The sequence below is a fragment of the Mauremys mutica genome, unplaced genomic scaffold (assembly GCF_020497125.1).
Source record: "Mauremys mutica isolate MM-2020 ecotype Southern unplaced genomic scaffold, ASM2049712v1 Super-Scaffold_100033, whole genome shotgun sequence".
In the NCBI taxonomy this organism is placed as follows: domain Eukaryota; kingdom Metazoa; phylum Chordata; order Testudines; family Geoemydidae; genus Mauremys; species Mauremys mutica.
In genome coordinates this window covers 3633761-3658034 of record NW_025423255.1, presented here as the reverse complement: position 1 = coordinate 3658034, position 24274 = coordinate 3633761, and the positions used below count along the sequence as shown (strand labels likewise).

Sequence of the window (24274 nt, the reverse complement as noted above, 5' to 3'; positions counted from 1 at the left end):
CAACCCTCTGCCCTAGTCCTGAGCCCTCTCACACCCCAAACACCTTATCCCCATCCCAGACACAGCCCTCATCCCCCTGCACCCTAACCCTCTGCCCCAGCCCTGAGCCTCTCCAACACCCCAACCCCCCCAGCCTCAGACAGAGCCCTCACCCCCCACACCCCTACCCTCTGCTCTAGCACTGAGCCTCTCCCACACCCCAAACCCATCATTCCCAGCCCCAGCCAGAGCCCTCATCCCCCTGCACCCTAACCGTCTGCCCCAACCCTGAGCCCCCTCCTGCATCATGAACCCCTCATCCCCAGCCCCACCACACAGCCATCACCCCACACCCCAACCCTCTGCTATAGCCCTGAGCCCCCTCCCACACCCCAAACCTCTCATCCCCAGCCACACCCCAAACTCCCTCCCAGAACCTTGGGCAGGTGAGGGGCGGAGTTTGGGCAGGTTCTGGGCACCACCAAAATTTCTACAAACCTACCGCCCATGGAAACACAAGATGCTTCTCCCACGTGCATTGACTTTTCACCTTGTTTGTGGTGGTGTTGTATCCATGTTGGTCCCAGGGATCCTCTGGGGCACCGGGCATTAGCCACTTTCGGGAGAGTGGGCTAGATGAACTGGTCTGACTCAATGTGGCTGTTCTTATGTTCTAACTGCTGGTTATGGAGGAGACGACCTTCCAGGCTACACAGAACTGAAGAAGGGTGCTGGGTTAGCTCCACAGCTTGTCTCTTTCACCAACAGAGGTTGGTCCTCTGCAAGCTGTTACCCTCACCCGCCTTGTCTCTCTTGGACTCTGAAAAGTGTTTTCTCTCCACTCCCCTTGGAGAGACGTTAAGTTTCCCTTTGGGCAACTATCAGGCTGAAGCAATTGTATTGACTGTGACACTAGAATTGAAGATTTTATATTATAAATAAATGAGTCTAAACCTGAGGTTCTGGTTTTCACATTGGTTTTTCTAACTCCGTTCCCAGTTCTCTTCTAGAAAGGCCTCCAGGACGCCTGCCCAGCCCAGCAAAAGTGGCAAGGAGAAAGCCCACACTGCTGCTCTTTCAGGTAGTTGAAGGCTGCTATCAAACCCCCCTCACTCAGTCAGTCCTCAGTCTGTGGCAGTGCCTGGGATTCTTCCGTCCTAAGTGCAGGACTCTGCACTTCTCCTTGTTGAACCTCCTCAGATTTCTTTTGGCCCAATCCTCCAATTTGTCTAGGTCACTCTGGACCCAAACCCTGTCCTCCAGCGCTTGGATTCTTTACATGCTTTCACAGAGCAAAGAGCACATGTTCCATGATTTCAAAAGGCAGAGTTTTGTGCTATCGGGAGCTTTCCCTGTGTGAATTTGACAGGTGGATCAACATAGAGACACATTGTGACCCTTCTCAGGGTGCTGAGGACTGTGAGTCTCCTTGTTGCCACCTGCCACAAGGAAGAGGGAGTTTTGCATTTGGCAGCTGGATGTTAGTGACCAAACTCACCAGCCTGCTGGAACTCAAGCACCCTCCTCTGAGCTACAGCAGCCACCCTAACCCCTGAGTTCTTTCAATGTGTCCCCCTCTGGGGTCCAGCCCAGATCACCAGATACTCGGTGAAATACCAGATCCTCTCTTCCCCAAGTATCCCAGGTTACTAGTTTTACTGTGGACCATTGCTACTGTATCTCACACAGCACCTGAGTACAGTTATCGAACAAGCAAAAAATTTATTTCACAACGGATAGAGATTTAAACAAACAAACGTGAGTGATGGAAACCAACTGTTACCAACTAAACAAAGGCAGAAAATGATAGAATAGAAAGGCCAGCACAAAAAACAGAGAGAGGAACAATAAGATACTAAAAGGACAATAGTTGGAACTCTCCATTTCTCTCAGTCTTTGGACTGATGGGTAGTAGAGCTGTAGCAACAGTTGAGGAACCAGGGTAAATTAAATCTAAGGTTTGAGCTGCAAGTGAAGCATTTCCCACACTCACGGCATTCATAGGGCCTCTCTCATCCGTGGATTGTTTGATGCCTAATAAGGTGCGAACTGCGATTGAAGCTTTTCCCACACTCAGTGCATTCATAGGGCCTGTCCCCTGTGTGGATTCTCTGATGTCTAGAAAGGTCTGAGCTGCTAGTGAAGCTTTTCCCACACTCACTGCATTCATAGGGCTTTTCCCCTGTGTGGATTCTCTGATGTACAGAAAGGGCTGAGCTGTGAGAGAAGGTTTTTCCACACTCACTGCATGTATTTTTTCTCTTTCGCCTTAGGATATCCTGCTGTGTTGTGGTTTCCATGAGGACCTTCTGAGTTTCCCAAGAAGAAATAAATTTATCCACTTTCTTCCCTGGCTGGTTTCCTTGATCTGTTTGTGGTCTGTGCTGAATCTCCCAAGATTTTCCCTGCTTATGACTCCTGGACACATTCCTTTTCGATCTTTGCGATAATGTTCTGTTTTTACCCACTGGCTCAACATTTTCAGGCTGAGAATTCTGCTCCTCTTTCTCACATGCCATTGCATCACCTGCTGTGACAGAGACAGAAACCTCAGACAGGGATGGAAAGGGAAGACCAAACAAAAACAAGTCCTGAAGACAGGTCAAATAAAAATCAAGAACTGAACTCCCCCAAACTCTTCCCCCAAATAGGAGAGAGGAGGGGGATGAATTCAGCCTTCACATCCCATCCAAATACGCAGGGGGAAGGGAGGAAGCTACTGCCTGGTGTCTGCTAGGATCTATAGGAATCCATTAACTATATTTACCCTGAGGATATGACCCCTGCAAGGGACAATAATGAACTGAGAGACCTCCCCAAGGGCTTTGTTGGGCATTCCAGATGTTTCCTTCAGGCACTTACAGATTCTGAGGTGGTTTAATGTTTCCTCACCTGTGCAGGGAGATTTCAGGATCTCTCTTTCCTTTGAACCCTGGAGGTCTGGGACCCATGGCTCTTCCCCTTGTTCCAGCTGGGAGATCACATCAAGTTGGAAAACTAGAAACCCTGCTCAGATGAAAGAAAACAAAGGAGTTCAGTTGATTTCATAAGACTTGGTCATAAAAAAAACATTCTATTCATTTAACTTCAGTGCTTAGTGTGACCTGGTGGGCCAGGGGCAGTTCTCACTGAAAATGCCAAGATCAGGGCAGGCTGAAAAAGGGAGAGCAGATGCTCCCAAAACTGCTGGTTAACACTGAAGTTAAACTCACCGACCAGTCACAAACTGTGCTTCTGATCACCCACGCGGGTAATCGAGAAGCTGAAAAAAGAAATCACACAGCCCCCTTTATTGCATCCCTGTTCTCTGACTCCTAATCAGCAGCTAGGTCCAGTACAGTGAGAGGTTATTTCAAAACTCTGCTCACATAAACAAAGTGTTCCTCTGACCCCAAAGGGTCAGCCACATCACCAGGTCAGTATAGGTTTGGATATTACCCAAAATTCCATCCTTCCAGCCAATCCTTTAGCATCTAAACTAAAGGTTTAAAGGAAAGAAAGACAGAAAGAAGTTAAATGGGAAAGCAGTCAGATACATTACAAAATGGATATATCAGGTTCTTAGCAGTATTGGTGAGTTGCTGGCTTGAAAGTCTGTCTGGAACACATCCACAGATTGGATGGGTCATTCAGTCCTTTGTTCAAGGCTTCAGTTTGTAGAGAAGTTGCTCCAGAGGTAGGAAGGGGGATTGAAGACAAAATGGAGATGATGCAGCTGCCCTTTATATTCCTTTTGCTATGTGGCCTGTACTTCCTGTGTTCCAAACACAAGATTCACAGCACATGGCATGGAAAAGCCTTGGAGTTCTCAGTAGACAGGCATACCCCGGCATGTCTTGCTGACTCAATAGGTGTATCCCCTTGGTCCTTTCCATGGGCTCATTGTACAGCTGATCATCGTCAATGGGCCATCAAACAGGCTAGGCAGTGTTGATCCCAATATGTCTGGGGGTGTCACCCAGAAACACTGCACAAGTCTGGAAATACAGATATACCCTACATATCTATAACTCACAATACAAAGGTGATACAAACATAGAAATATTATCATACTTGGCAAATCATAACATTTTTACTGACACCTTACATGGCATATCGAGCACAATTCATTGCAATTTTATCAGATTATATTACTATTTTATTATTAATACCAAAGTGTCTCACAATTCCATCCAGTGTCACACTTGGTAAACCAGTGAATTCCCAGGACCAGTTCCCCAGGGCCTTGAAGATGCCGAACACTATGCTTATAAGGGATTGAAATACCCACATATCTGCTGGGAACACACACACAGACACTGTCAGTCTATACCCCTGTGTTCACTCTTCTAGAAAATTATGATCAATTTTGTACACAGTATGGCTTGTGAGGTATCATATGAAAACGCATAATCAACTGAACATTATCCTCCTGTTAAAATGTGTAGTAACACTGTATGTAAAGTTATGAGATTTTACAGTATGAGATTACTGAAAATGTTACAATTCTGGGGAACACCCACAGATCAGTTCCTCAGAGACAGCAAGGCAAACAGCTGGTCAAACAGCCATTCTCCTGCAGGGGGAAGGTGTGAAGGAGACTTTTACATTCCATCACAGGGACCTCTTGAAGCTGTTGTGGAAAACGACCACACGACTGATTTTGAATCAGCTCAGCCTGAGGCTCTTTTCTTAGTTAAAAGTGCGCAGGGGGCGACAGCTATTGGAATACTGTCCCCCTGAGCTAAAAATCACACAAGCCTTTTAAAGCTTAAAACCCCAAACAATGACACATATGTTGCACATTAATTACCTTATTTGGAATATATTGCAAAATATGATGCAAGCAATGTTGGAAATAATTAAGAAAGGGATAGATACGACAGAATATATCATATATCATATTTGTAAAAACAGCAAATAAATCCATGATAGACCCACATCTTGAATACTGCATGCAGATATTGTCGCCCCATCTCAAAAAAAGATATATTGGAATTGGAAAAGGTTCAGAAAAGGGCAACAAAAATGATTAGGGGTATGGAACAGTTATGCCAGACCTAACCCCCAGTTTCACTTGAGCAAACAGGAGCTATTTGACACTGTGCGATACGGCTCCTGTGCTCTGTTCCCAAAGTGTTCTGCAGCAGGGGAGGGTCTCTGGTAGTGTGTGTGTGTCACTGGCATATTGGGGTGATGCTGAAACAGGACAGAGTAGAGGTGGCATTGTGGGGCTGGCGTGAACCTTCTCTTCATTTCCCCTTCCAAGATCCGAGGGGACAGGAACCCTTACCCAGCGAGGTCACATTCTCATAGTTCTCCTGCATGACATCCCAGTAGAGGGCTCTCTGAGTGGGGTCCAGCAGAGTCCACTCTTCCCTGGTGAAATGCACAGCCACCTCCTCGAAGGTCACCGGCCCCTGAAAGAGCGAGAGTCCAACACTCAGGACCTCTTTCCCCACTCACAGCCCCACTATTTGTGGCAGAGAGGAGCCAATCAAATGGAAGCTCTGGGTGGATCGCACTCAACAGAGTCCCACCCCCACCCCGCTCAGCGTATCCAGCAAATACCAGGGTGAGGGGACGAAGAGAGAGCCCCTTGTCTCGCCCAGCAGATCCATCACACACCTACTAGCCACCGACTGATACAGGAGATGGAGCCCCTAGCAGGGTCCAGGGAGAGCTCCCTGGTAGGAAGCCCAACACCCTCCCCATTGTGAGGAGCGGGATATGAAGGGAGAGGCAGCTCCAATAAGCCTGACTCATGGGTGCCCCCTTCATATCTCACAGCAGCCGCTGGTTAGTGAGCTCAGGCTCCAGCACTGGGAGTCTGGTCAGTTTGACTAGCTCCATGTAGGTGGGCTATTTTCTTTCTTCACAAATTAGGGCATTTCCACCTCCGAACCTCCTGGGTCTGTTCCTAGAATCTAGGGCACTTATTAAATAACTCCCAGCAGATTTTCCACACCCTGGCCTCCTCCTTTCCCCACGCTGTGAATTTCCTGCCCTGCACCAACCTCCAAACCAGACTGTGCAAACCTTCCCATCTCCGGTGTATTTGCTCTCCCTCTCCTCCAGCAGGAACCCACCAGCAACCCCCCGATAATCTCTACCTGAGTTGGCTCTACTGCAGCCATTTCTCTTCCCTGTCCCACGTCAGGCTGGGATGACCTGGAGCAAGACATGGACGTCATTCTGCAGCCTGTCTGGGGGAGAAGGGCAGTTGTGGGCATCTCAGAACAGGTTTTAGTTCATTTCACATCATGATTCCCCCAGGCCCTTTCCCTGCAGACAGACACCCTAGATTCTGCCATGCTGGGAAATGCTCAATCTGTTCATTACAATGTTGACCTGGCCCCTCCTGCCAGGCTAAGCCCAGAGACATTTTTAACCTCCCTTCTCCCTCCCCTCACCCCGTAACAAAGTCTCTGAACACAAGGCTAGAAAAGAGCAGAACCAAAGGAGTCACTGTGGGGGATTCCCTCGGACACTGACCCCACGGCAGCCACACCCCAGCAGGGGGAATATGGAGTCAGGAACTGGCTTTTCCTCTCTCTGATCCTTGTTTTGTTGACTGGAAAGTGGTTCTGCCCAGGGATGCAGCAATACATGTCTCTGGGTGGATTAGAGAGCTGGAAATCTCTCCCCTCTCATTTCTCCCACTGCCGCTTTCAGTCTCTCCTTCCCCCGTCCTCTCTCCCTGCCCCTCTGGCTGGGACAGTCCCATTCCTGGGGGCTTTGCTCTCCCAGGGCTGGATTTTCTCCTGGCAATGGCTACTGGGAGGAGAAATGAGGAGGGGCTGTTTGTGCAGAGTCACTTTCTTGCCAGACCCCAGCACTTTCCCTGAGGTCTGTCAGTTACCTGGAGACTTGGCTCAGAATTTAGTATTAACAGGGCCCAGGGCTGCCCTAGGGGGCTAGGACCAGCTGGAGAAAGTCATCCCCTGGGCCGGGCAGAGAAGCAGCTTTAATTCAGGTCACTTCCCAGCACAGAACCCCGCTGGGGGAGCAGCAGCTGCCAAGCCTGGTCTCCCAGATCACAATGGAGGCTGCAGCGTCTGACCCAGGAAGCTGAACCCCAATATCCTGAGCAGAGAGGGACAGAGCGTTTGAGCAGCTTCCCTCCTTTAGCTCTCTGGGGAGAGCAGCTAATGAGAACCCCTCCTCACAGGGAGAATTGCTGATCTCATTTGCCCCACTGTCCACCCAGAGTCACTCCTTGTCTTTACATACAGTGACTCTGGATTAACAATGGTCTCAATGAAACCAGAGTTCAGAAAGACTGAGTCCAGAACGCTGGGGAAGGGACCATTGTGCGGCAGTGCTGACCCCCCTCCCACCTCCCTCACCCCCAGATCCAGGACAAGGACTGGACAATGGACTGGACAATCTAGGACAATGGAACTGAAAGTTCCTGCGGTTTTCAAGAAGGGAAAAGAGCAAAAATCTGTGATTTCACCTCACAGTGTTTGATAAGTGGCTAGAAAGTTATCACAGTGACTGGGCCTGGCCGGGGAATGTCGGGCAGTGCTTGGAGCCAGGATACTGGCATAAGCTAATCAGGGAGAAGAAGCGAGGTGCAGACCCCAGAACCCCAGCCAGCCCCCACCCAGATATTCCCCGGGACCCTGGCCAGGGAGCTCAGATACCCCTCAGAGCCCCACCGGCCAGACAACCCCCACCAGATCTTCATTGACAGGTTGGGAATCCCAAAGGGTTCCCCCCACCAAGAGACCCCAACAGCCAGAGACCCCCCAAAAGGGACCCCCACTGGGAACTCAGTCCCTCACTGCCTGCCTAGGATCCCCCCCCCCGCCCTCCAGCAGGATCTGCCCTGCCCTTTGCCTGGCACCCCCTCCTCCCCCCTGTGGGATCCCCTGATGCTTTACAGGGGCACCCCCTGGCCTAGCGCCGGGGATTCTCCCACACACACTCTGTGCACTGGGCATGGCAGCGATCCCAGGAGTCTGCGGGGGAAGCCCAGACAGAGCCCCTGGCACAGCACCAGGCTCCCTCTAACCCCCTGTCCCGCCTCCCCAAGAGACGCCCACCCCGGCTGTTCTGCAGCCACCAGGCCCCCAGCGATACCCACCTCCAGGACCCACAGCCTCAGGGCTGGGCACATCACAACCACTCCCTGAAACCTCAAATCTCCAGAACCCACCAACCTCACTAGGGTACCCCCTGCCCAGCCACCCAGAGGCCTCCCCCACCACAATCCCCCTTCAGCTGCTCTCTCCCCCCACAGCCCCACCCCCACCCAGCAACATTGTTACCTCACAGTGCCTGAGAAGTGGATAGAAAGTGACCACCGCCCCCTGCTGGCCAGTCACACAGGCAGAGGGAGCCCTGGGGGATGCTTCTTTAACAGGAGAATGGAAAATCTGGAGGGACAAAATAGGTAAGAAATGTCCATGCCTGTCACTAGCAAATAATGGCCACCATGGATCCACCCCAGAGGTGGCTGCATCTTAGTACTGCGGGAAGAAACCCCTCACAGTGGCCATTTCCCATGGGGTTTAGGATACTTCTGAACCCACACTGCACTCAGAGTGACCTCCTCATCCCATACCAGGTGAAGAAAAGAAAAGGGTCCAGCCAACTCTCCCGTTACCTGCTGGGAACCACTGATCCCCAAACAGGGGGAGGCCTCTGGCTTTGATGGGTATTAAATATGTAGCTGGTCTCTTTCTTCAGCAAACATTTTAACAGAGGTAAAGGAGGGACCAAATGATTCACAAAGGAGTCGGGAAAGATGATCTCTGGGCAATTTAACCCCCTACAACATCCAGGATGGAGAAGAACTCAGGGCAACAGGTTACCTCGAAGGAAGACGTTCCTGGGATTTAGAAACACGGGGAACAGCCCCAAACCCGAGAGGATTTTTAACTGACATTTGATAATGACACAGAAAGAGGCAAAACCTGAGCTTTGAGAGCAACGTTCAGAAATGAAAGAGAAAGGGTGGAAATCTCAGAGATTTTGGATCCATTTTGCAAATTATAGAGAGGAAAGTGGAAAATCAGAGGGATTTTATATCAGTTGTTGAAAGGAGGTAAAATCTGAGTGTTTCACATCAATATTTGATAAATGAATAAAGAGGAAATGGGCAACATTTGCAAACGTTTTATATCCAGGTTCAAGAATTTGAGAAAAGGTGTAAATCTGAGATTTTCTTGGTCTTTTATAACTAGAGAGACAGGGGGAAATCTCAGGGCATATTCAATTGGAAACAGACAACTAGAGACAAGTGAGGCAAATGTTTAGGGTATTTTATATGAATCTTTGAGATTTGCACAGAAAATGTGTCACAAACTGCGTATTTGATAACATGAGAGAAAAACACCAAGATCTGAGGGGATTTTATATTGCTGTTAATGAACTAGTGGAAAAGGGGGACTGTTGGACTGGATTTTATACGACTGTCCAATACATAAATACAAAGTGATGGTTGCCCCACCCCCACCATTCCCATGGGCAGCAGGGAGCCCTGTGAGGAGCTGATTAAAAGGGAGGGGGAGGGGGAGCTGGAAGGTCCCTGGATAAAGGAAGGGGGCAGCAGTGGGGGACGGGCGGGTGACTGGCAACTGATGGTTGGGGGCAACTGTGTTGGTAGTTAGGGGGCAACAACTGGGATTGGGAAACGGGGTCTGGGCAGTCCTCACAGGGGACACGTGCGCCTCCCTTCCAGTAATGAGCTGCTAAAAATCTTAACAACCGGTTCCTTATAAAAAGTTCTGATTGAAGAGATGTGCCACAGTATGGATTTTTTGTACCAATAGGGTTACCATACGTCCGTATTTTCCCGGGAGGAATTTTTAAAATTTACCACCCAGACAGCGATTTAAGAACCTAAAAGCCTGACATCTCTGGGAAAATACAGATGTGTGTTAACCCGACCTACAGTTCTTTTTTACAAACATGGGCCTGAACTAGAACTGAGCTCCATTTCCCATGTGTGGGTCCCCGCCACTCCCTGGGGCGTGCTAGGGTGACCAGATGTCCCAATTTTATTGGGACAGTCTCAATTTTGGGGTCTTTTTCTTATCTAGGATCCTATTACCCCTCACCCTCTGTCCTGATTTTTCACACTCGCTGTCTGGTCACCCTCGGGTGTGCACATGTGTGGGTCCCAGCTGCTCCCTGCTCCCCTCATTGAAGCAGGTGTGCAGGGTTAGTGCCCTGGGAACTGCAGGGCACCAGTGGACACGGGGCTGGCTGCAGACAGGGGCGTGGGGCAGGGCTCGCTGGAGGCAGGGAGTGTGACACGGGCTGGCTGCAACAGGGGCTGGCTGTGGGCAGGTGGTGCAGACAGGCTATGGCAGGGAAAGGGGCTGTGGCAGGGGTCGGGGGGTGGCAGGGGCTGCGGGCAGGGACTGTGGCAGGAGGCAAGGGGGGTGGCAGGGGCTGTGGCAGGACGGATGGCAGGGGCTGGCTCTGGCCAGGGGGTGCAGACAGGGGCTGGCTGGAGGCGGGGGCGGCAGAGGCTGCGGGTGGGGGAGGGTGGCAGGGGGCAGCTGTGGGCAGGGAGGAGCAGGGGGGTGCAGACACTCACACAAGGGGAGCAGCTGGGAGCAGGAGGTGGCTGTAGGCAGGGGCTGCGGGCGGTGGGTGCAATGGGGGGTGGCAGGGCAGGGGGTGCAGACAGGGGCTGGCTGGGAGCAGGGGGTGCAGACAGGGGGCTGGGGGCAGGGGAGGGTGGCGGGGCAGGGGGTGCAGACGAGCTGGGGGCAGGGCAGGGGGTGCAGACAGGGGCAGGCAGGGGGTGCAGACAGGGCCTGGCTGGGGGCAGGGGGTGCAATGGGGGTTGGCAGGGCAGGGGGTGCGGCAGGGGCTGGGGGCAGGGGCTGGCTGCAGGCAGGGGGTGCAATGGGGGGTACCAGGGCAGGGGGTGCAGACAGGGGGCTGGGGGCAGGGGAGGGTGGCAGGGCAGGGGGTGCAGACAGGGGGCTGGGGGCAGGGGAGGGTGGCAGGGCAGGGGGTAAAGACAGGGGGCTGGCAGGGGGCAGGGGGTGCAATGAGGGTGGCAGGGCAGGGGGTGCAGACAGGGGCTGGGGGCAGGGCAGGGGGTGCAGACAGGGGCTGGCTGGGAGCAGGGGGTACAGACAGGGGGCTGGCAGGGGGCAGGGGGTGCAATGAGGGTGGCAGGGCTGGGGGTGCAGACAGGGGCGGGGGGCAGGGCAGGGGGTGCAGACAGGGGCTGGGGGGGGGCAGGGGGTGCAGACAGGGGGCGGGGGGCAGGGGAGGGTGGCAGGGCAGGGGGTACAGACAGGGGGCTGGCAGGGGGCAGGGGGTGCAATGAGGGTGGCAGGGCTGGGGGTGCAGACAGGGGCTGGGGGCAGGGCAGGGGGTGCAGACAGGGGCTGGCTGGGAGCAGGGGGTGCAGACAGGGGCTGGGGGCAGGGGGTGCAATGGGGGGTGGCAGGGCAGGGGGTGCAATGGGGGTGGCAGTGCAGGGGGTGCAGACCGGGGGGTGGGGGCGGGGCAGGGGGTGCAATGGGGGGTGGCAGGGCAGGGGGTGCAGACAGGGGCTGGGGGCAGGGCAGGGGGTGCAATGGGGGGTGGCAGGGCAGGGGGTGCAGACAGGGGCTGGCTGGGGGCAGGCAGGGGGTGCAATGGGGGGTGGCAGGGCAGGGGGTACAGACAGGGGCTGGGGGCAGGGCAGGGGGTGGAATGGGGGGTGGCAGGGCAGGGGTTGCAATGGGGGTGGCAGGGCAGGGGGTGCAGACAGGGGCTGGGGGAGGGTGGCAGGGGCTGGCTGCGGCGGTGGGGGTGCAGACAGGGGCTGGGGGCAGGGGGTGCAATGGGGGGGCAGGCAGGGGGTGCAATGGGGGGGCAGGGCAGGGGGTGCAATGGGGGGTGGCAGGGCAGGGGGTGCAGACAGGGGGCTGGGGGCAGGGCAGGGGGTGCAATGGGGGGTGGCAGGGCAGGGGGTGCAGACAGGGGGCTGGGGGCAGGGCAGGGCAGGGGGTGCAATGGGGGGTGGCAGGGCAGGGTGTGCAGACAGGGGCTGGGGGAGGGGTTTCAGGGGCTGGCTGCGGCGGGGGGCTGCAGGCAGGGGGCTCTGGGTGGGGGAGGGGCGCAGACACTCACACGGGGGGGGGGCTGGGAGCAGCAGGACGCAGCCGGGCACCCACCAGGCAGCAGCAGGAGCCCCAGGCCCAGAGGTCGAAAGAGCAGGAGCAGCAGCAGGGCCAGGAGACAGCTCACGTGGCTCCCGCAGCGCCGCGCCCCCTGGTGGCCGGGAGGAGGAATTGCACCTTCCCAGCCAGAGCCCATCCAAGCGACCCGGCTCCAGCTCCCCCCTGCCCCCTTCCCTGCCCTGGCAGAGACCCGGCATCTCCTAGAAGATCAGGGCTGGAAGGGACCTCAGGAGGTGTCTAGTCCAACCCCCTGCTCAAAGCAGGGCCAATCCCCAACTAAATCCCCAAATGGCCCCCGCAAGGAGTCAGCTCCCAGCCCTGGGTTTAGCAGGCCAGTGCTCCAACCACTGAGCCATCCCACCCCCACTCCAGGGGCAGCCATGTGCTGGGGAATGACTCAGGGCGACAATTTCCCACCTACACAAGGACAAATCGCTGCAGATAAAACGGGTGGGAAAATGCCCCTCACGAGAGAAGATTTTAAACTGACGTTTGAGACTCATGGGGGAACGGGGGAAATCGGGGGGGATGGGAGAGCTGATCATTGGAGGGAAAAGGGGGGAAATCGCCCCAGATTTTATAGCCCCATGTGAGACACTGAGCGAGAAAAGGGGCAGAACTAGAGAGAATTTGTATCGGGGGCGAGAGGCAAGTGGCACAAACAGGGACAGGATCCAATTAACCCCCCTCCCCCCTTCCCCCGCCCGCCACTCCCCCCCCCGGGAATTTCCTGGCTGCCCAGAGACAGTTCAACACCCCCGGCCCCCCCACGTCCCACTGATCTTCCCCTCCCTACAACTCCAGCTTCTCCCCTCCCTGCCCGACACCTCCCATCTCCCCCCACACCACAGGGGATCCCCCCACCAGGCCCCAGTCTCTGCCCCCCAAATCCCACTGGGGCTGAGGCAGCTCTGAGGCTTCTCCCAGGTTCCCTGGGGCAGAGTCACTTTCCTGCCCAGCCCCAGTGCCCCCCCCGGGGTCTCTCACTCCCCGGGGGGCTCCGTGGGAGGCTGGACACCAGGGATGCAGGACGGCAGGAATGGGGGTGACAGGCCTCCTGTGCCTCAGTCTCACGGCGGGACCGAGGGGGGTCGTCACTCTCCGGCTCGGGAGCGCTGGGAAGACCCGACCGTGGAGGGGCCGTCGCTGGGGGGGGTCGGCCCCGCGCAGGCGCTGAGCACGTCCTTATATCACTTCTGTGGCGGGAAAAGTGCTGAGGAGATGGAACGCTGAGGGCTGGTTTTGGCGGGAAAAACCGGTTTGGACTGGTTTGAGCCTGTGTCCTGATGGTAAACAAGTCCCCTCTCAGAGATGGAGTCCAGGGGTCAATAGTTCATATGCTCCAGATTGGATCTTATTTTAAAGCCAGTGATTTACTTCATAAACATCTTATTAACCAACTCATTGAACGTATTAAACAGTTTATACTTCTCACACCTAACAGTGTTTGTCCTCCAGATGTGTTTACAGCTGTTGAGTTGTGGGGGAGAGAGGCCAATTCATGATGTCTCTACCCCCTTTCATAGTTTCTTCCAACTGGCTAGGAAGTACCTTTGCTACGATGTGAGTCAAGCAGTGTCCATTGTCGCTGTATTATCTCGGAGAAGTCTGCATTGTACACGGTTCCTGGGATAGTCCTTGGGAGTGTGGATCCCTTTAATGGGCCAGCAGCGAGTCTGGCTCCTCCATTGTCACACCTGAAAGGCTGGTGGTGGGCATTTCCCAACCTCATCTCAGTTACACACACAGAGCAAAACTTCCCAGCCAATGCTACACACACAATCCAACACAATAGTAATGTTCAACAGACCAAGACTTTTGAAATGATACCTCACCAGGCAGTCTTTGTACAAACCGTATAATCATTATATGAGAGCGTTGAATATGGGTCTTCCAGGGTGCTGCTTTGAGCACAGCGTGCCACCCCTGGGCTGACATGGCAATGGAGATGTACCCTTAGAGTCCATCTCTCCTGCGATAAAGATGGCAGCCTGGCTGGCCTGGGTCATCTGACGTGGGCTCATGAAGCTAAAGCTGAGAGGCTAAAAACTGTGGTGCAGATATTTGTGTTCACACTGAAGCCTGGGTTCGGAAACCCTCACCCCTCATGGGGTCTCAGAGGTTGGGCTCAAGACCATCTGTCTGCACTGTAATTTTATAGTCTTGCAGCCCAAGCCCCATAACCCTGAGTCAGCTGACCCGGGCTTTGAGACAGGTGCCCTGGGTGTGTTAATCGCAGTGTAGACATAACATTAGGCTACGTCTCCAGTGCAATGAAACACCCACGACTGGCCCGTGTCACATTAATCAGGGTCATGCGGCTTGGGCTGTAAAGTTGCAGTGTCCGTGTCTCGGCTCAGGCTCAGTCCCCTGCTCCAGGAGCCCAGAAGGTTGGGAGGGAGTTTAGCAAGTGGAAATGGTAAAACTGCAGGGGAGTATTACCCTGGACTCATGGCATTTCTCCATTGGTCTGTCTGCTTTGGGGCGGGGACAATGACACATCCTGCTGCATTCGTCATTTCAAAGGGTGGTTTAGGATTTTCATTCTCAGACACGGTGCACAAAACAGGACTCAACCCTCGGCATAAACTAAACGAGCTGCCCACAGATTCTGTCAGCCACAATGAGCATTTGGTGTGAGAGCTCAGACCTGCCCCTGTCCCAGAGGGAGAGGGTTGTCTGTTAGGGGACTGGACCACTGACCTATCAGCTCCTAACTTCCAAACTTTCAGTAACTCTATCCTCAGTGCCTGTGAGTGTAATTTAAACCATAAGAAAAACCACACTAGGCTAGATCGAAGGTCCATCTAGCTCTGAATCTTGTCTTCTGACAGTAGCCAGTACCAGGTGCCCCAAAAGCAACTCAGTAAGGTACCACTGGAACTTGAACCCAGGATCTCCTGTATACAAAACAGTGGTTTTAGCCAGCTAAGCCATGGTGCCTACAGCTGCTGAAGGGATCATGTCTGCACATACCTGACTCTCTGCCAACCTCCATCTGCGCCTGACAAGCTTTGCTTGTTTGGATTCAGTAAAGCAGAGGAGCAGGGGAAGTTTTACTCCCAAGGTTCTTTGGGGACAGGTCGACACTACAAAATTAGATCGGTGTAACTACATTACTCAGGGGTGTAAAAAATTTACCTCCCTAAGCAATGCAGTTATATCAGCCTAACCCCGGTGCAGATAGCGCTGTGTCAACAGGAGGGCTTCTCCCATCAACATAGCTTGGGGAGGGGCTTGGTTAGTGAAGATGAAGAGAATAGGTGGCCCATGGCTCTTGCATTTGGGGAGGCTGGGTGTGAGCGCTGGAAGCTCCCTAAAAGTGGGGGGCCCATTGGTGCCCAGACCATGGCACTGCCCCCCCCTACCCTTCTCCTCTCTCTGAGGCCCCACCTGTGCTCCCCTCTTGCTCCTGTTTGGCCACTTCCCATCCCCGTTCTTCCTCTTTGGCTGAGGACAGCTGAGCCACCTTTCGCTCGCTCCTCTCCTCCCCGAAGGCCTTCCTGCCTCCTGCTCGTGCCTCTCCACCCCCTACCACAAGGTCTGCCCACCAGCCGCCATCGCCACCTCGCTGACCCGTCCCTGCAACCCACCCTGCCCACCACCCACACCTCTGTGCCTCTCCCCTGAGACCTGCCCTGCCCACTGCCCCCACCTCCGAGACCTGCTCTGCCCACCGCTCGAACCTCTCTGCCCCTCCCCTGAGACCCACCCTGTCCACGTCTTTCTTCGATCGTCTGTTGCTATTCCATGAAACATCAAAAATGGAATAAAAAGCTGAGTTTACTCCAGGGTGAGGAAAGAAAGGAGCCACCAACCCCCTGGCATTGCTCCTTTAGTTAAAGTGTTTAGTTAAAACAGCTATTGAATGTCCTCCCTATGCCCCTTGTGTCACCAGAGCACATCCATGCTAGCAGTTCTTGGATGGCAAGAGAGAGCAGTGCACTGTGAGTAACTATCCCACTGTGCAACTGGCTGCAGGGTGTTTTGGGAAGGCTTTGCAATGCCTCACGGGCTGGTACAGCATCACATGATGCAGGTTTCTCTATCCCACCGTTCCATGGGCATCTTACTAGATTACCAGCTGCTTTTCAACTGCGGTGTGGAGACTGTGTGTGTGTGTGGGGAGAGACAGTGTGTGTGTTGGGAAAGAGTGAGTGTGTTGAGATAGGTAGGAGCAGATCATTATTATCCCTACTTGAAAGAGGGAGAAGCTAAGGCTGAGAAAGGAGAATTGACTTGTCTTAGGTCACACGGCCAGTCAGTGGCAGAGTTGGGAATAGGACCCAAGAGCCCTGATTTTCAAACTAACCATTGGATCTTGAATTTCAGACATTGAATGACCTGAATAAAGTGCTCTCAGATGAGCTCCAGACCAACAACAGTGCACAGGAATTATTCAGCAAGTATTTGAGGAGAACTGCAATGTTAGAGAGAATCATGAACTGCTCAGAGACCATTAATGCAGAGAAGCAGCAAAATTCATCAAACATAGAACTGGTTCTGACTTATTTCCTTGGTCTTAAAAGGGACCAACAAGGACCTGAGTCTCCTCCCTGTCAATAACCCCCTGCTCAGCCAATCAGGGTAGAGACTGAGGACGGGAGGCTGAGGGTTCTCACCAGAGAGCCCAAAGGATGGCCCTGGTCACTGGTGGGGATCACTGCCCGAGCACTATTTCAGCCCCACATTTTTGGGTGGACCTCCCACAGTGGGAGCTGCAGAGCACTCCCCGCAACACACACACACACACTCCTGGTGTTGGGAGGGGAACAGGAGAAAGGACAAAAGAAGCAAGAAATGAAGAGAAAGGAGAGAGGGATGGATGGAGGAAAAGGGGAAACAAAAAGGACAAACCCTAATGTCCCCAGTGATTCTCAGGGACAAAATCCCAGGTGCGCAATAAACTTCTGCCTACTTAAGCTCGAGTTTTCCATGCTTAGAATTCAACTGTCACCAGATGGATCAGACTGAACAGGTTTCAAACCTCCAGGAGGCTCTTACCTTCTAAACAGGGACGGCTGTTTTCTAGTAAAATCACGAAAAGGGAAGGAGAAAACTCGAAAGAGGTTCCTCCTGGCGCTCACGTCCGTGAACCCGAATACTCTCTCAGTCCTCAAAGAGAGACCCGGAGAAGGAGACTTGCTGAAGCAAAGCCACAGGAGTCTCTGAGGTTTCCCTGGCCCCTTGCCCCTGTCCTGCCTGGCTGATGTCAGCATCTCTCTGTGAGGTCACCACCTCCCCACCACCTTGGACCAATAGTCTGAGGTCCTGCAAAAGGCCTTTGTGATGTCACTGCCACACCCCTCCCTTGCTGGGCTAATGTCCTGCCCCTGGCCAGGCACTTTGGAGGTTTGAGCTATTCCCTGTGGCTCACCCCACTCAAGGAGCGTTCGTTCTAGGCAGCAAGCCGGCTAGACAGGAAAACATCAGATGCTGCTCTCAATGCTACACTCAGTTTTTCAGAAATGAGTCGACTTTATGGCCAGAAGAGACCATTAGAGCATCTAATCTGACCCCCTGCATATCACAGGCCTCCAGTATGACACAATAGTTACTTTTGGGGCAAACACATTCCAGAAAGGCATCTAGTCTTCATGAAATGACATCAAGAGATGGAGAATCCACCACTTTCCTTGGTAGCTTGTTCCTGTGGTCAATCATCCTCACTGTTGAATCTTTGTGCCTTAGTTGTAATATGAATTTGTCTCTTTTCACCTTCCAGACATTGGGTCTTGTTATGCTTTTCTCTGCTAGACTAAAAAGCCCTTTATTATCCAATCTTTTCTCTCCATTAATGCACTTCAACACTTCAATGAAGTCACCTTTCAATCTTCTTTTGATCAGCTGGACAGGTTGAGCTCTTTCAATAGCTCACTAGAAGGCATTTTTCTCCAACCCTCAGGACATTTGGTGGCTCTTTGCTGCCCCAGCTCCAATTTCACAACATCTTTTTCAAATGAGGACATCAAATCTGGAGGCAGTATTCCAGTATCAGTCTCACTGATGCCGTGTCACCTCCTGTGGCGTTACTGACATAATCTGTAACTGTATAGATCACCATTGCGACCACTGTTGTATATTTGCAGCCAATATTGTAGAAAGGTTGTCATGTAAGGGGTCTGTGGAGAGGTTCTGATTGGTTGATTATAATGATGCCATCTCTAGATGTGTATCATTTTTGTAGTTGATGTTATAAGTATTGGCTCTGTTCTGTCCATATTTCAAACTTGTGCTCTGCTTCCGGGAAACACCCCAGCCAGATAAGTTGGTGTCAGTTCTGCCTAGCCTGCTTGATGGCCCATTAAAGACCATCAGCTCTACAATCGACCCACTGAGAGAAGGCAGATACGCCTTGTAACTCAGCAAGGTCTGCAGGGACCTGCCTATGGACAGAACTCTAAGGTTTTTCTATGCCACGTGCTGGACAGAGTGTCCTTGGGACAAAGAAAGCAAACACCACATGGCAAGAGACTATAAAAGGCTGATGCCTCATCTCCATCTTGTCTTCAATCCTGCTTCATACCTCTGGAGAGACTTTGCTACAAACTGAAGCTCTGTACAAAGGTCTGAATGACCCATCCCAGCTGTTTATTGAACCTGCAGTTTATTCCATCACTGCTACAAGCCTGAACCAAGAACTTTCCCATTACTGTATGTGAAGGGTTAAAATCCATGTGCATGTTATATAACAACCTGGTCTATGGATTGTGGCAGCTCTTTTCCAGACCCGAAGTCCAGACTATGGTCTACCCACTATGACTGTTTTGATGGTTTAAATTACACTCACAGGCACTGATGATATTACTGAAAGTTTGGGAGTTAGGAGCTGGTAGGTCAGTGGCCCAGTCCCCTCACAGATGACCCCGTCCCTGTGGGACAGGGGCAGGTCTGAGCTCTCACACCAAATGCCTCATTGTGGCTGCCAGAATCTGTGGGCAGCTCGTTTAGTTTATGCCGAGGGTTGAGTCCTGCTTCGTGCACCATGTGTGAGAATGAAAATCCTAAACCGCCCTTTGAAATAACGAATGCAGCAGGACGTGTTATTGTCCCTGCCTCAGAGCAGACAGACCAATGGAGAAATGCCATTGAGACCAGGGTAATACTCCACTGCCGTTCCACCTTTTTTACTTGCTACACTCCCTCCCAGCCTTATGAGGTATCAGAGCCTGGTATTGAGCCTGAGCCGAGATGTCTACACTGCAAATTTACCACCCCACAGCCCAAGCCCCGGGAGCCTGAGCTGGTATGGGGCAGCCCTGGGTGTTACATTGCAGTGTGGACATAAGCCTATTGTGTTTCATTTCTTAGGTTCTGCTGCCATCGTGTGGCCATTTCCTTCCCCTCCTTTCTGTCCAAAGCGCAGAGCCCAGTTCCTCCAGAAGGAGAAGGACGTCTTCCTTCTTCCCTTCCTCAACAGCCCCCTTCCCTGGAGAGCCCTTTGCTGGGGTCTGGGTGGGGAACAGCTGTTTCTGAGGATTAATTTCATATTAATGGTGTTGATCTACAGATTTTACAGCCAGACTAGATCACTAGGTACCTCTGCTCTGACCTGATTCAGAACAGAGTCCAGAGAATTTTACCCAGTGACTCCTACATCCACCCCAAGATCTTCTGGCTGAACGAGGAGGGTTCATTCAGAAAGTCATCGTGTTTGGGTGTAAAGGTGTGAAATGAGGGGGAAATTGGCCCCTCTTTCAAGTTTAAATGTTGTCACTTCTACACCTAGACCGGGGTGGCCAACCTGAGCCTGAATTTCCCAGTGTAACTGCCAAACCTGCACCTTTGTATGCAACTACTGAGTCAATTGTGAGCCTTCCCATCATTGTCCTTTGCTCTTAATCCTTAATCCATCATGGGGCCATTTCCCGCCTCTCTTTCATACAGAAGCACAATTTTCTTTGCCGACACAGGAACAGCAAGATCTTTCTCTGTCCCTTGTGCAAAGCAGGGGGCCAAATTCCATGGAAACAATGGACAAGCAGGGGGCTCTGGGCACATCCAGCCCTGGCCGTGAGATGTTCCCTCCCCTCTTTCTTTATGCCCCTGTTGTTATTTCATGGATTGTCTGGGATGGGGAAAAAGCTGAGTTCACTCCAGGTGGAGGGGAAAAGAACCCTGAAAATCTCAGGACCCAACCTTGCTACCAGGATCACTGAGGTGCTGGGAATCTGCCTGGGAAAGGGACTATGTGAATTGTCAAGGTGGGGAACGAATAACAATCTACAACAAGATCCACCTCATTAAGCACTGACACAGGCTAATCCTGCTGGCAATAGAAAGGAAACTGGGAGCCATTCTTTGCTGTTCAGCCATGGAAACAGTGACCCAATTGCACCGCAGTGAATGTGCTGGGGAAAGCTGGACTTCACAGGCAGGTGGAAATAGCAGATCTTAGAAATACCTGGAGCTTCCCACACCACTGCTGCCATCAGGGTGAGGTGTTGAGCTGCTCACAGCATCCCCCACCATGACCTTGCAGCAGGGGATTGCCGCACCCCCAACCCAATACAGGGGAGATGGCTGAGTGTATCTCTGCACCCTGAGACCAGGGCACCCACTCTCTCTGCCCCACACATAGAATCTGGCCCTGCTGAAAAATGACCCCTATGAACAAGTCACCTCCAGGAGAGCAGGATTGGTCCTCAGAGAGGGGAATGGGCTTCTCGTGAAGCTTATAGGTCACTGGATGCACTGGAAACAGGAGGGCTCTGAGTGTAACCCATAGCAAACACAACCTGCTAGGGGATGTAGCTCAGTGGTTGAGCACATGCTTTGCATGTATGAGGCCCTGGGTTCAATCCCCAACATCTCCATGATCATTTTTTTCATCCTGCTGCTTTGCTCATGCCCAGAGGGGATGTGGCCCACCAGTCTCCCTGCACCAGTTTCAGTCCTGCTTAGTGAAGGGCAAGTGACAATTGCATGGAAGGTCTGGGGGGGTTCTGCTCCTAAGTCCCATCTGCACAGACTGAGAGGCAAGGAAACAGAGGGCAGTCAGTGCTCAGGGAGGAGAGGGGTCAGTGATTTACTCCCAGCAGGGGACACTGTCTTTTTGAGTATCAGATATCAGAGGGGTAGCCGTGTTAGTCTGGTTCTGTAGAAGCAGCAAAGAATCCTGTGGCACCTTATAGACTAACAGACGTTTTGCAGCATGAGCTTTCGTGGGTGAATACCCACTTCTTCGGATGCAAGCATCAGAGGGGAAGCCGTATTAGTCTGGATCTGTAAAAGGCGACAGAGTCCTGTGGCACCTTCTAGACTAACAGACGTATTGGAGCATGAGCTTTCGTGGGTGAATCCCCACTTCGTCAGATGAATGGAGTGGGAATTCTGTGACTGGCTAGCCAACTACAAAAGCAGTTTCTCCTCCCTTGGTGATCACATCTCAACTGCTAGAAGAGGGTCTCATCCTCCCTGATTGAACTAACCTCCTTATCTCTAGACTGGTTCTTGCCTGCATACTTATACCTGCCCCTGCAAATTTCCACTACATTCATCTGACGAAGTGGGATTCACCCACGGAAGCTTGTGCTCCAATACGTCTGTTAGTCTGTAAGGTGCCACTGGACTCTGTCTTTTTGAGGCGAGTGCTGCTGGCTTGGGATGGTGCTGACGATGGATAGAAAAAAGGCTGGAGTCAATGGCAGATGGGACCACAGAAGGGGAAGGGGAATGGCAGCCCCACAGAAGGTCCTCGGTGCTCAGATGCCCCCAGTTATTGGACCCTGGCCTGTCCTAGAGAGAGAAAAGACACCGAGGGACCCAGCCCCCCTACAGTGATCCCATGGACAAGAACCTGGTTAGGAGTGGGGTGAAGGTTCCCTCTGGGCAAAGGGGAGCTGAAATCCCTCCGTGTCCTGGAATTTAAGCAACAAAAGCTTCAAACCCTGCATGGGTGTGGGCTGAGGTGCATCAGCAGAAGGTTGGGCAGGACAGGGGCAGGAGGTTTGTATAATTTTTGGTGGTGCCCAGAATGGGACCAAGTCCTGCCCCACACACCTGTGTAAGGCTCTGGGAAAGAGTTTGGGTGTGGGAGGGAGAGGGGTTGGGCGCTGGGAGAGTTTGGGTGCAGGGTCTGGGCTCAGAGGGTTGGGGTGCAGGAGTGGGTGTGGGGGGCAGGCTCTTGGAGGGAGTTTGGGTGCAGCTGTGGGGTCTGGGCTGGGGCAGGGGGTTCTGGGTGCAGGAGAGGGTGAGGGGTGCAGTATTTACCTCTGGCATCTCCCAAAAGCAACGTGCACCCACCTCTGGCAGCAGCCCATAAGCGGGAGGGCCTCGGGCGTCTCTGTGCACCGCTGCCCGCAGACTCCACCCCTGCAGCTCCCATTGCCACAGCTGGCAGTTGGGGCGGGGGCAGCATGTGGAGACCCCACCACCACCACAGTTGTTCTTCTCACAGCTGGCTGATGGGGGGCAGCAGGGGAAATTCCCAAATCTGGGGGAATCTCTCTGTGCCCCACTGTTAGTTCTCCATCCTTTCTCCCCCTAACCACACACACCACTCCCCATTATCAGTGTTTTAAAGTAAACCCTTCCTCCCTCCCTTTATGGGATACAGACTCTCTGTGACAGAGACTGACTGGGGCTCCTCTCTGCATGGCCCCAGTGGGGAAGGAAAGAGACTGGGGGAGGGGGAGAAGATGGGCAGAAGGAGTCAAATGGGGCAAAGCCATAATAGAGGAGATTTTCTTCCTGTTAAAATGTACTGGAGTCTCATCGCTGAAAAGCCGCATCTTGAGTTAAGTTTGAACCAGCAACCTTTCAATTACCAGGCAAAGGTGTGAACCACAGAGACTGATAACTGCCTGCTTCCCAAATGTGTTTAAAAAACATCTTCAGGGGTGCAACTGGTTAGTGCAGAGGGGCCATCTGTTGGGGTTATGAGTTCAAGCTTTCTCTCAAGCCCTTGTTTCTCTTACCTGTGTAGTTTGTTTTGCCTAATTCATATACAAAGTGCTATACTAGAAAAAGGAGAGTAAGTTCTAAAATGTAGAGGTGGGTGCATACTTTAGAAACATCGCCCCTATGCTGCCATTAGTTCCATTAGATTGTTTACTGGAAGGGCAAATTGATTTCCTTGCTACTGAGAAAGATGCCAGGACAGGTCTGTGGGCACCAGAGCTCTCTGCTTCTTCCAGCTCCTTCCCTGCTCCAGTCACTGCTGTAGGAGGATCCTATATGCACTGAGCCTAAACATTTTCCTGGGCCTTCTTAGCATAGTTGGCAGCATGTCAGTCTCATACTCAGTAGGTCCTGAGCTCACACCTCAGAAAAGACAATGGTTTTCTGCTCCCTGCTTCAGATTTTCTAAAGGAAATCAGAGAAAAGAAGCTATAGGAGAGTGGTTCCTAGACACTCTAACACACACAGATTTTTCTAAGGCATTAACTTTTCCTTCTCTGTGGAGTTTGTATTCTCCATAGAGCAAAATAAAACAAAAACATGCAAGTCTAAGACTAATACAGTATGAAACTCAATACAGATAAAATCTCACCCTCAGAGATCTTCCAATAAGCTTCTTTTGAAGACTAGACTTATTTCTTGTCTGGGCCCAATCTTTTCACCTGGTATAGTCCTTGTTCCAGCTCAGGTGGTAGCTAGGGGATTTCTCATGACTGCAGCCACCTTTCTTCTGTTCCACCCCCTTATACAGCTTTGGTACAAGGCAGGAATCTTTTGTCTCGCTCCTGGGGAAAAGCCCCAGGTTTAAGATGGATTCCTGTACCAGGTGACATGGCCACATGTCCTGTGAGACCCCAAGCCTTCATTGTTCCTGGCATGACTCACAGATGGTGCAGGACAGAGCCATCTCCAGTCAATTGTCCTGGTTAATGGGAGCCATCAGGAGTCCAAACCACTATTAATTAATGGCCCACACTTTGCATCATTACAACAGGACCTCAGAGTTATAGTTCATATTTCTAGCTTCAGATACAGGAATGATCGGTTCATACAAATAGGCTGAACACACACAGTAGATAATAAGCTTTGTAATGATACTGCACAAGAGACCTTTTGCATGAAGCATGTTCCAGTTACATTATATTCACACTCATTAGCATATTTTCATAAAATCATCAACATCACAGCAGGGAAAGGGTTTTACGGCGGCACCTGGGAGCAGTTGAGTTTCATGTCGAGGCTGTGCTATGAGTTCCTCCAGGTTTCCCATA

At 52.4% G+C, this 24274-nt stretch overlaps 1 non-coding gene across 1 annotated transcript; it reads left to right on the top strand.

The window, feature by feature from the left end:
• Positions 1 to 20845: 20845 nt before the first annotated feature.
• On the top strand, positions 20846 to 20917 carry TRNAA-UGC. Its single transcript has one exon. It is a non-coding gene; the product is annotated as a tRNA-Ala (tRNA).
• Positions 20918 to 24274: the final 3357 nt, after the last annotated feature.